This window comes from Ranitomeya variabilis, chromosome 4 (assembly GCF_051348905.1).
Source record: "Ranitomeya variabilis isolate aRanVar5 chromosome 4, aRanVar5.hap1, whole genome shotgun sequence".
NCBI lineage: Eukaryota > Metazoa > Chordata > Amphibia > Anura > Dendrobatidae > Ranitomeya > Ranitomeya variabilis.
Window position 1 is genome coordinate 291,047,950 of NC_135235.1, and position 12,337 is coordinate 291,060,286.

General features: G+C 50.1%; 2 non-coding genes across 2 annotated transcripts; one reads left to right on the top strand and one right to left on the bottom strand.

Annotated features, from left to right (window-relative positions):
* Positions 1-516: 516 nt before the first annotated feature.
* On the bottom strand, positions 517-589 carry TRNAF-GAA (transfer RNA phenylalanine (anticodon GAA)). The gene has a single exon. It is a non-coding gene; the product is annotated as a tRNA-Phe (tRNA).
* A 1,625-nt stretch (positions 590-2,214) lies between these two features.
* On the top strand, positions 2,215-2,296 carry TRNAL-UAG (transfer RNA leucine (anticodon UAG)). The gene has a single exon. It is a non-coding gene; the product is annotated as a tRNA-Leu (tRNA).
* Positions 2,297-12,337: the final 10,041 nt, after the last annotated feature.

A 12,337-nucleotide genomic window follows, 5' to 3' on the forward strand; every position in this document is an offset into this window, starting at 1 on the left:
AAACAGGATACCTTATATGGAGTGGTCGGCGGTTTGTAGACCATACCTTATATGGAGTGGTCGGCGGTTTGTAGACCATACCTTATATGGAGTGGTCGGCGGTTTGTAGACCATACCTTATATGGAGTGGTTGGCGGTTTGTAGACCATACCTTATATGGAGTGGTCGACGGTTTGTCGGGCGGCCTCGACCAATCAGAGATGGGCACAGCATGGCGACGATGATGTCATAATGGTTGCCATGGCGACGATGATGTCATAAAGGTTGCCTCGACCAATCAGCGACGGGCACAGTCTGCCGCGAATCACATACTACGGGGACATGCATATTCTAGAATACCCGATGCATTAGAATCGGGCCACAGTCTAGTATATGTATATTTATATATACATTATACCAGGTAAATATAAGCAAAAACTTGATATATACAATTTCATCCCAGCCTCTTTCCACCATGTAACCTCCAAGACATTAGAAATGTACAATTACTGGTTAAATAAGTGGTTAAAAAACTTCTGCCGAAACCCGGGATCGAACCAGGGACCTTTAGATCTTCAGTCTAACGCTCTCCCAACTGAGCTATTTCGGCGGTATGAGCGCAGTGTGTCACTTCTTGAAATGAGTGTTCTATACAGAAAATGAGTTACAGTAACAGAACAATTGTAGAGTCCTAGATTCCTAGAATGTTACAGTTGGAAGGGACCTCCTGGGTCATCTGGTCCAACCCCCTGGTCAATGCAGGACTCACTAACCCATCCCACACAGATGTCTGTCCGGCCTCTGAAGACTTCCATTGAAGGAGAACTCACCACCTCTCGTGGCAGCCTGTTCCACTCATTGATCACCCTCACTGTCAAAATCTGTCTTCTCCCTTTCAGTTTCATTGATAGTAACAGCAAAACTAGAAAAATGTTTCTTCATTTATTTATTATTCATCTAAGACTTTTATTTATTAAACAAAACAAAATTCACTTGACGTGTTATCTGATATAACGGCTTCGGGATTTTTTTTTTTTTCTAAGAATATGTATGAAATAATTAAAATAAATAAATAATTTAATTATTGGATTCATTAACGAATTAATACAATTAAAACCACATGACTGGACTAATGTGCAGTGTGATCTATAACTCTCAGTCCGTGCTCCCAAGTGTGGAAATGTAGTATTTTATTCTCCGCTTTTTTTTTTTTTTTTATTTTTTTTTTTAACCTGGGTCTTTGCAGCGTTTTCTGTTTTTCATACTTTTTTTTCTGTGCTTTTTTCTTATTATAAGTCTGGAAACACTGAGATTCTGTATTTAAAAATCTGTATTTAAAAACGCAAATGTATCTCATCATGCGTTCTTTTCAGGCTCCCCCTAAAATCCTTTAAGGGGAAAAAAAAAAACACATGGTTCAACAGCGTCATTAAACACCAGTGAAACACTCCTTGAAAGGTCAATTCGCCCGACGAACAAGGATTCTGCTTGTTCGTCGGGTGAGATGGGCAGCACGATTATTGTCTAACACACAGTTTCCTAGGATAATCAGCCAGCGCAAACCTCTTCTTGAACGCATAATCGTTTCTTAAATTACCAAAAAAAGAAACGAAAATAAAAAGAAAAGCTCTGAATTAGGAAGGAGAAAAGCGGCACTCGGCATAGGTGTAATAATAGTATAATAAGGGAGGACACCATAATAATAGTATAATAAGGGAGGACACTGTTGCATGCAGGTAGCGGCTGTTCCCTACCATTGTTTGAGTCATCTGGCCTGAATATTTACTGAATCATACTCTCCTCTTGCATCAGTGATGTTCCACCAGGTCTCCTGATACCCCCAGCAAAATTGTCAAGTCAGCGCTGCAGCCAATCAGGGGCTGCTAATAGACTGCCACAATCATATAACAGCAAAATTTTACTTTAGGGAGGGTTCCTCCTCTCTTTTTGGATGCTCTTTAAAATTGCAAAAAAATTCCTAAAATTGTCTGAAAAAAGTTCAGTTTTTACTTTACTGACCGACAACAAATGTTAAAATAAGGGGGGAAAAAAAATCAGCGCTTCGTGGTCATAAAATCACTTTTTGTAAATGGTGAGTTTAATGGACACCTGCTAAGGTTTTAACTGAAAGGGTTAAATGAATGGGTAACGCCCACTGTAACCAGTGGGAGGGGGGCAGGATTTGGGCTGCTGGTATTGGCTCTTCTCTTATGCAATTAAACACCAAAGTCACCTGGTAGCGTGGCCGAGCGGTCTAAGGCGCTGGATTTAGGCTCCAGTCTCTCTGGAGGCGTGGGTTCGAATCCCACCGCTGCCATCTTCTTTTATTTCACCACTAGGTGTCACTATATTTATTGTCTATTATTTAATGTGTTCTAATTGCAGCATCCTAAACTTTTCTGGGACTAAAAGTAATTCATTAACTTTCTTCTCCTAGAACAAACTCCTTTATAGCTACAATAACAAGTCTTAGGAGATACATTTATCCTTTTTAGGGAAAGCTGGGTACGAGTTTGTCGGACATGATTTTTGGGAAAAAAAAATTTACGTTGCTCATCGGTCCTAAGAATGTGCCACAGAATTTGCACGTACTTACAGAAAAAGAATATATTAGCGGTCGGCGTTCATAGCAAGTGAGCATTTCTGCTCTATGCAGCACAAGGTATGTAAAAAAAATGGTTTTAAAAATATTTAAAAAAATATAAAAGTTCAAATCACCCCTCAATCACCCCTCAATTCCACCGTCTAAGGGGTACTTCCGTCTTTTTGTCTGCAACTTCCGTCACGGAAATCCCGCGTCGCTGATTGGTCTCGCCAGCTGCCTGTCATGCTGCCGCGACCAATCAGCGACGGGCACAGTCCGATTAGTCCCTCCCTACTCCCCTGCAGTCAGTGCCCGACGCCTGCTCCATACTCCCCGCAGTCAGTGCCCGGCGCCCTCATACTCCCCTCCACTCACCGCTCACACAGGGTTAATGCCAGCGGTAACGTACCGCACTATGCCGCAGGTAACGTTACCGCTGCTATTAACCCTGTGTGTCCCCAAATTTTTACTATTGATGCTGCCTATGCAGCATCAATAGTAAAAATATCTAATGCTAAAAATAATAAAAAAAAAAAAAAACCTGCTATACTCACCCTCCGTAGTCTGACGATGCGCTCGCGGCTGCCGCCATCTTCCGTTACCAGAGATGCTTTGCGAAATCACCCAGAAGACTTAGCGGTCTCGCGAGACTGCTAAGTCATCTGGGTAATTTCGCAATGCATCCTGGGAACAGAAGATGGCGGCAGCCGCGCGCATAGGGACAGTTTCGCTGGATCGCAGGAGGTGAGTATATAACTATTTTTTGTTTTAATTATCTTTTTTTAACACGGATATGTGCCCACACTGCTATATACTACATGGGCAGTGTTATATAGCGCAAGGGCTGCATTATATACCGCGTGGGCTGCTATATACTACGTGGGCAGCGTTATATACTACGTGGGCAGTGTTATATACCACGTGGGCTGCGTTAAATACCGCGTGGCTGCTATATACTACGTGGCCAGTGTTATATACTACGTGGGCAGTATTATATACCGCGTGGGCAGTGTTATATACCGCGTGGCTGCTATATACTACGTGGCCAGTGTTAGATACTATGTGGGCTGTGTTATGTACTGCGTGGCCTGTGCTATATACTACGTGGCCACTGTTATATACTGCATGGCCTGTGTTATATACTACGTCGCCTGTGTTATATACTGCCTGGCTGCTATATACTGCGTGGGCTGTGTTATATACTATTTGGGCTGTGTTATATATTGCGTGGCCACTGTTATATATTGCGTGGCCTGTATTAACGCATGGGGTGTTCTACAATATGTATGTATGCATATAGCAGCCACATAGTATATAGCACAGGCCACGTAGTATTTGTCTGCTATATACTACATGGCTCCATCCTATATACTACGTGGCCTGTGCTATATACTATGTGGCTGCTATATACATACATACTGTACATATTCTAGAATACCCGATGCGTTAGAATCGGACCATCATCTAGTTTAAAATAAAACAATAAAAAAATCAAACCTACACATATTTGGTATCGCCGTGTTCAGAATTGCCCGATCTATCAATATATAAAAAGAATTAATACAATCGGTAAACGCGTAGCGAGAAAAAAAAAATCAAAACGCCGTAATTACATTTCTTTGGTCGCTGCAACATTGCAATAAAATGCAATAACGGGCGATCAAAAGATGTATCTGCCCCAAAATGGTATTAATAAAAAAGTCAGATCGGCGCACAAAAAATAAACCCTAACCCGGCCACAGTTCCCGAAAAATGGAGACGCTACGGGGCTCGGAAAATGGCAACTTTTTTTTTTTTTCTACAAACTTTGGATTTTTTTTCACCACTTAAATAAAAGAGAATCTAAACATGTTTGGTGTCTATGAACTCGTAATGACCTGGAGAATCATAATGGCAGGTCAGTTTTAGCATTTAGTGAACATGGTAAAAGAAAATCCAAAAAACATTTGTGGAATTGCACTTTTTTTGCAATTTCATAGCATTTGGATTTTTTTTCCCGCTTTCCAGTACACGATATGGGTAAAATCAATGGTGCCATTCAAAAGTACAACTCACCCTGCAAAAAAAAACCTTGATACCTTCATATTGATGGGAAAATAAAAAAGTTATGGCCATGGGAAGATGGGGAGCAAACAATGGAAACGCAAAAGCGGAAATGGCCCTGGTCCTTAGGGTGTTAAAGTGGAACACGGTGTCTGTTCCTGAGTGTGTGATATCGTCCAGAGACGGGACTATGGGATCAGCAGGATCTGCAAACACAAACGTGAGTTTTGTGCAATACTCCCACACCACACATCAGACGGGACATTATGATGGCAATACATCTAAAGTGTTGGGTCCTACACTAAATCGTACCCTGGCTGGACAGTTCTTGACAGGTTATAGCCGCCTCATATACAGTATGAGCCCATACAAAGCCCCTTTATATACAGTATGACTCCACACAGCCTCCTCTATACAGTATGAGCCCACACACAGCCCCCTATATACAGCATAAGCCCACACGTAGTCCCCTCTAAACAGTAGGAGTCCACAAATCGCCCCCCATGCATAGTATAAGCCCACTCAACCTCCCTATATACAGTATGGCCCCAATATAGTCCCCTCTATACAGCATGAGCCCCCATGTAGCCTCTTATATACAATATTAGTCAACACACAGCCTCCCTATATACAGCCCCCTATGTACAGTATGAGCCCATATATAGCCCCAATGTATATTATGAGCCCACACACCATCCCTCCATATATAGTACTAGCTATTGAACCCGTTCTACGCCCGGGTGGCGAGCATTTATATTGGAATATGGTCTCCATCCTGGTATGTGCTGCTCCCATCCTGTCATATGCTGTTCCACCCTGCGCCCCCATCCTGTCATGTGCTGCTCCACCGTGTCATGTGCTGCTCCATCCTGCGCCCCCATCCTGTCATGTGCTGCTCCACCGTGTCATGTGCTGCTCCATCCTGCATCCCCATCCTGTCATGTGCTGCTCCACCGTGTCATGTGCTGCTCCATCCTGCGCCCCCATCCTGTCATGTGCTGCTCCACCGTGTCATGTGCTGCTCCATCCTGCGCCCCCATCCTGTCATGTGCCACTCCACCGTGTCATGTGCTGCTCCATCCTCATCCCCATCCTGTCATGTGCTCCCATTCTGCGCCCCCATCCTATCACGTGCTGCTCCATCCTGCGCCCCCATCAGTGCGGGCGGCTGTGCTGAGTGCGGGCGGCTGTGCTGAGTGCGGGCGGCTGTGCTGAGTGCGGGCGGCTGTATGTGACGTGGCTGTGCTGGGTGCGGGTGGCTGTGCTGGGTGCGGCAGCTGTGGACGGCTGTGCTGGGTGCGGCCGCTGTGCGTGGCTGTAGGCGGCTGTGCGTGGCTGTGGGAGGCTGTGCGTGGCTGTGCTGGGTGCGGCGGCTGTGCGTGGCTGTGGGCGGCTGTGCTGGGTGCGGCGGCTGTGCTGGGTGCGGTGGCTGTGCTGGGTGCGGCGGCTGTCCGTGGCTGTAGGCGGCTGTGCGTGGCTGTGGGCGGCTGTGCGTGGCTGTGGGCGGCTGTGCGTGGCTGTGGCGGCTGTGCGTGGCTGTGCTGGGTGCGGCGGCTGTGCTGGGTGCGGCGGCTGTGCTGGGTGCGGCGGCTGTGCTGGGTGCGGCGGCTGTGGGTGGCTGTGCTGGGTGCAGCGGTTGTGCGTGGCTGTGGGCGGCTGTGCTGGGTGCGGCGGCTGTGCGTGGCTGTGGGCGGCTGTGCTGGGTGCGGCGGCTGTGCTGGGTGCGGCGGCTGTCCGTGGCTGTGGGCGGCTGTGCGTGGCTGTGGGCGGCTGTGGGAGGCTGTGCTGGGTGCGGCGGCTGTGCGTGGCTGTAGGCGGCTGTGCGTGGCTGTGGCGGCTGTGCATGGCTGTGCTGGGTGCGGCGGATGTGCTGGGTGCGGCGGCTGTGCTGGGTGCGGCGGCTGTGCGTGGCTGTGGGCGGCTGTGCTGGGTGCGGCGGCTGTGCGTGGCTGTGGTCGGCTGTGCTGGGTGCGGCGGCTGTGCGTGGCTGTGGTCGGCTGTGCGTGGCTGTGGGCGGCTGTGCTGGGTGCGGCGGCTGTGCGTGGCTGTGGTCGGCTGTGCTGGGTGCGGCGGCTGTGCGTGGCTGTGGGCGGCTGTGCGTGGCTGTGGGCGGCTGTGCTGGGTGCGGCGGCTGTCCGTGGCTGTGGGCGGCTGTGCGTGGCTGTGGGCGGCTGTGCTGGGTGCGGCGGCTGTGCGTGGCTGTGGGTGGCTGTGCTGGGTGCGGCGGCTGTGCGTGGCTGTGGTCAGCTGTGCTGGGTGCGGCGGCTGTGCGTGGCTGTGGGTGGCTGTGCGTGGCTGTGGGCGGCTGTGCTGGGTGCGGCGGCTGTGCGTGGCTGTGGTCGGCTGTGCTGGGTGCGGCGGCTGTGCGTGGCTGTGGGCGGCTGTGCGTGGCTGTGGGCGGCTGTGCTGGGTGCGGCGGCTGTCCGTGGCTGTGGGCGGCTGTGCGTGGCTGTGGGAGGCTGTGCTGGGTGCGGCGGCTGTGCGTGGCTGTGGGCGGCTGTGCGTGGCTGTGGGCGGCTGTGCTGGGTGCGGCGGCTGTGCGTGGCTGTGGGCGGCTGTGCTGGGTGCGGCGGCTGTGCGTGGCTGTGGTCGGCTGTGCTGGGTGCGGCGGCTGTGCGTGGCTGTGGGCGGCTGTGCGTGGCTGTGGGCGGCTGTGCTGGGTGCGGCGGCTGTCCGTGGCTGTGGGCAGCTGTGCGTGGCTGTGGGAGGCTGTGCTGGGTGCGGCGGCTGTGCGTGGCTGTGCATGGCTGTGCTGGGTGCGGCGGATGTGCTGGGTGCGGCGGCTGTGCTGGGTGCGGCGGCTGTGGGCGGCTGTGCGTGGCTGTGGGCGGCTGTGCTGGGTGCGGCGGCTGTGCGTGGCTGTGGTCGGCTGTGCTGGGTGCGGCGGCTGTGCGTGGCTGTGGGCGGCTGTGCGTGGCTGTGCTGGGTGCGGCGGCTGTGCGTGGCTGTGGTCGGCTGTGCTGGGTGCGGCGGCTGTGCTGGGTGCGGCGGGCGGCTGTGCGTGGCTGTGCTGGGTGCGGCGGCTGTGCGTGGCTGTGGTCGGCTGTGCTGGGTGCGGCGGCTGTGCGTGGCTGTGGGCGGCTGTGCGTGGCTGTGCTGGGTGCGGCGGCTGTGCGTGGCTGTGGTCGGCTGTGCTGGGTGCGGCGGCTGTGCGTGGCTATGGTGGCTGTGCGTGGCTGTGGGCAGCTGTGCTGGGTGCGGCGGCTGTGCTGGGTGCGGCGGGCGGCTGTGCGTGGCTGTGGGCGCCTGTGCGTGGCTGTGGGCGGCTATGGTCGGCTGTGCTGGGTGCGGCGGCTGTGCGTGGCTGTGGTCGGCTGTGCTGGGTGCGGCGGCTGTGCGTGGCTATGGTGGCTGTGGGCAGCTGTGCTGGGTGCGGCGGCTGTGCTGGGTGCGGCGGGCGGCTGTGCGTGGCTGTGGGCGCCTGTGCGTGGCTGTGGGCGGCTATGGTCGGCTGTGCTGGGTGCGGCGGCTGTGCGTTGCTGTGGGCGGCTGTGCTGGGCGCGGCGGCTGTGCTGGGTGCGGCCATTTTCTTGGTCCTGCTCCCGGAGTCGGCGCCTGCGCAGTCTGCGCTTTCCGGCGCCATTTTCTTGAAGACACTGCAATGTGTCTTCAAGAAAATGGCGCCGTAAAGCGCGGACTGCGCAGGCGCCGATTCCGGGAGCAGGGGGACAGTCACGGCCCGGAAGCGCGTCGGTGGAACGGGTCAGGTAAGTACACTCACCCTCCGCCTCCTGGCTCGTCCCTGCTTGTCCGGTGGAGATCGCGGTGTGCGTTCAGCGCTTACGCATACCGCGATCTCCTGTGAGCGTCGCTCTGTGCGGTCCAGACTGCGCCGGCGCTTGCGCTTGCGCAGTCTATAGAGGCTTCGGACAGAGTGACGCTCCCAGCGTTATATTATAGATGAGCCCTCACACAGCCCTACTTACAGTATGAGCCACCATACAGCCCCCCTTATATTCAGTATGACCCCCCACATAGCCTCCTATATACAGCATGAGCCCCCACATAGCCTGCTATATTCAGTTTGAGCCCCCACACCACCCCTTATATACAGCCTGAGCCCCCACGTAGCCTGCTATATTCAGTATGAGCCCCCACACCGCCACTTATATATTGCCTGAGCCCCCACTTAGCCTGCTATACTCAGCATGAGCCCTCACATAGCCTCCTGTACACAGCATGAGCCCCGATGTAGCCTGCTATATTCAGTATTAGCCCCCACACCACCCCTTATATACAGCCTGAACCCCCACTTAGTCTGCTATATGCAGTATGAGCCCTCACATAGCCTCTTGTATACAGCATGAGCCCCGATGTAGCCTGCTATATTCAGTATGAGCCCCCAGATCGCCCCTTATATACAGCCTGAGCCCCCACATAGCCTGCTATATTCAGTATGAGCCCCCACACTGCCCCTTATTACAGCCTGAGCCCCCACGTAGCCTGCTATATTCAGTATGAGCCCCCACGTAGCCTCCTGTATACAGCATGAGCCCCGATGTAGTCTGCTATATTCAGTATGAGCCTCCACACTGCCCCTTATATATAGCATGAGCCCCCACATAGCCTGCTATATTCAGTATGAGCCCCCACACTGCCCCTTATATACAGCCTGAGCCCCCACGTAGCCTGCTATATTCAGTATAAGCCCCACGTAGCCTCCTGTATACAGGCACACATCCCATACACATATGAGAAAAAGCTACAACCCAGACTCACCTTGCCCCCATTCCCCCAACACTCTGTTCCGGTCTCCGGTGCACCGACTCTCCGCACAGCAGACGCGATATAGCCCACTCTCCATACTTCACAGTGTAGACGCTGGCGCAAGAACGATGGCAAAGTCGCTTGCGAAGCTGCTAAAGAAAACAACTGCCGGGAAAACTTTGCAACTGCACCGCCATTTAAATACCACTGTGTGCACATAGTTTTAAGTGTATGTGCACACAGAGACTTTTTGCAGAGTTTTCGGAGCAGAAGATGTGCAGAAACTCCAAGTTTTTGAGGAAAATTTGGAACATTTTCACTCAGTTCCTGATCAGTTTCCGCTCCAAATACACTCCACGTGCACATTCCCAGTGGCTGTGTTCACACTACGTCTTTTTCACCTTCAAAATAATTTAAAAAAAATCTGTGCAAACAAACAACTTGCTGTGCACATGTTCAGGGTTTCGAAAGTCTTTTACCCACTTCAGATTTCTAAAAATGCCAAGGGGTTAAAAGAAGTGACCGCTCCATTCTTCTAGCGATTTCTACTAGGAAGACACTGTGTACTTTACAATACAAGTCAAAGGTAAAAGCTCACAAGACGCCTGGAAGATGATCGGACATTTTCTTGGAGCATTTTATCGTCATTATTTTTGATGTCAGCAGTTTCTTCATTATTCAACGGAGTGAAAAAAACGACTGTAAATGGACATTTTGAACAAAGTCACAAAAACCATTTCAAAAACAATACAAAAAAAAATCACTGGTTGAAAAAAAAAATCTGAAAAACGGTCAGGAAAAAAATGAAAAAAAAAAAGCTCAAGATAAAAAAGCTCAGAGTTTCCTGAAATGTCCTCTGCTTGAAAAATTTGTCACGTTCGCCTAAGTTTAAAAGCTGTTGCGAGCACATAAACCATTTCTGCTCCAAAACCTCTTCAAAGGTTTTTGAGGATTTTTTTGAGAATTTTTTTTGGAGATGATCATTCTTTCATAAATGCTTTCAAGACTTGCCCTATTCATTTCTATTATAAATCCACTTTTTTTGTTCATATGTTTCGTCTTTTGATTATTTAATTCTTCACTTCAGATTTTGAAAAACGGCTAGTGGGAAAAAAAATGAAAGTGTTCGTTGCTTCTTTGAAAACTTCTCCCGATGGAAAATGATCTAATAAAAAAAGACACCATCCAATCAAAAAGATGGAAAAATGTTAAGGAAAAGGAAAAACGGTCCGTGATTCATAGTCCGTGGGAGCATTTGCCTATTTCACACCCTTTCAGTTTGGATCTATGAGTAAAGAGCTCCTAAATTCGGAAATTGAAATTCTCCTTTTCCTGTGAGAGGGGTAATTTAAGAAGAGCCACCAGAATATGACTGCCGCTACGCTCCTTTACAGAAAGATGTAAAAAAAGTCAGATATTAGTGATACTGGTGATTGTATGGTATGTTATGCGTTATGTTTCCTTTCGAAGCAGAAAACTATGTGGGTGTTGGCCCTTTAAGAAACCAGCCGCCTAGTGTGGAATATGTTACCGCAGCCCTATAGTGAGTCAGGCAAACCTCTCCGTGGTATTTACAGTATGTTCCCTGTAACCTCTAAAATGCTGAGAACGCATGAACGACGTCACGATGATGCCTTTAACACATAAGCCTTGGGGACATTGATGGTCACCAGAACGTGGTGGTTGCACAAGAGTCAGAGGCCACGTCTTGTGATCAATAAAGGGTAGATAACAGATGCACATTGGTCCATGTCCTGTCTGGGGGATCCGTTTTCCATACGGACAGCGCATGGACTCAATATATGCCCATCCGGTCGAGCCGTGAGAAGCCCCAGTGGCCGCCGTTTGGCCCGATGTGCAAGCCTAAACCATGAAATCTGATGGAGTGGCTGAGAGTTGCTCTTTAAGCTGGGCCTAGTGGAGAAAGGCACCTCTAAGGCTACATTCACATTTGCGTCTTGCGACGCAGCGCCGTCGACGCAACGCATGACGCATAGGAACGCACCAGAAAACGCACTGTTTTCGACGCATGCGTTTAACGCATGCGTCGTAAAACGCTACGTTTTTTTGTGCGTTTCAGTGCGTTTTTCTAAAAAACACAGCGTTTTCCGACGCATGCGTTGTCAAACAATGATGTAATTTTTAGTGTCTGGACACTAGATAAAGACCACCAATGGATAGAGGAGGGTGGGTCTAATGGACTTTTAGTATATATACCCCGGCATACATGAATTCCTCCCATTTTGCGTGTTTTTTACAGCATCAAGATGGAGCGCCCCATGGAGAGCATTTACCTCAATATGGAGCTGGATTTAGCCATGGCTAATGCTTACGCTATCGCCTTTCATGAACAAAGGAAAAGAGATAAACAACAGAGAAGGAGTCATCGGCGTTTTTGGCTACACCCTATAGTGGAAGTCCGAGAGAGCCGTGGAGCCTTCCATTGTTTGTTTGGCGAACTAAATGAGAACCTGGAAAAATATTTTGAGTATACCAGGATGTCTCAAGACAGCTTCCGCTATCTTCTGCGTCGGGTGGAAGGAGCCATTACCAGGCAGGACACGCAGCTCCGGAGATCAATTTCCGCCGAGGAACGTCTGCTGGTGACTCTACGGTACGTAATGCAGCTATTTGAAGGACTTTAAATGTTGTGCCCTTTTTTTAATTAACCTTTTTTGGGGGTTTTGGTGTGTGAGGGATGTAAATGTAATTTTATTTTATAACAATGTACATACTGTTCTGCCCATCTTAATGTGCAGAAAGTTAATTATCATGTTATTCAAGTTGTGGCCACTGGAGGTCATCAGTTGCCTACCTTTCATGTTGTTTACCAACTCTTCCCTCAGAAGAGCAATGTCTTCTGGGTAAGTTCCGCCCTCATTCTTCTTGTGGAAGACAAGCTTCAGTAGCCATTTCTCCTCAGGTCTGAAGGGAGGCACACGTGCTCCTGTCTCACTTACTTTCCTACCCCTGTCCTAATGGATCTCGGTACGTTTAGAAAGGGTTAAATGCATCTTATGTTTG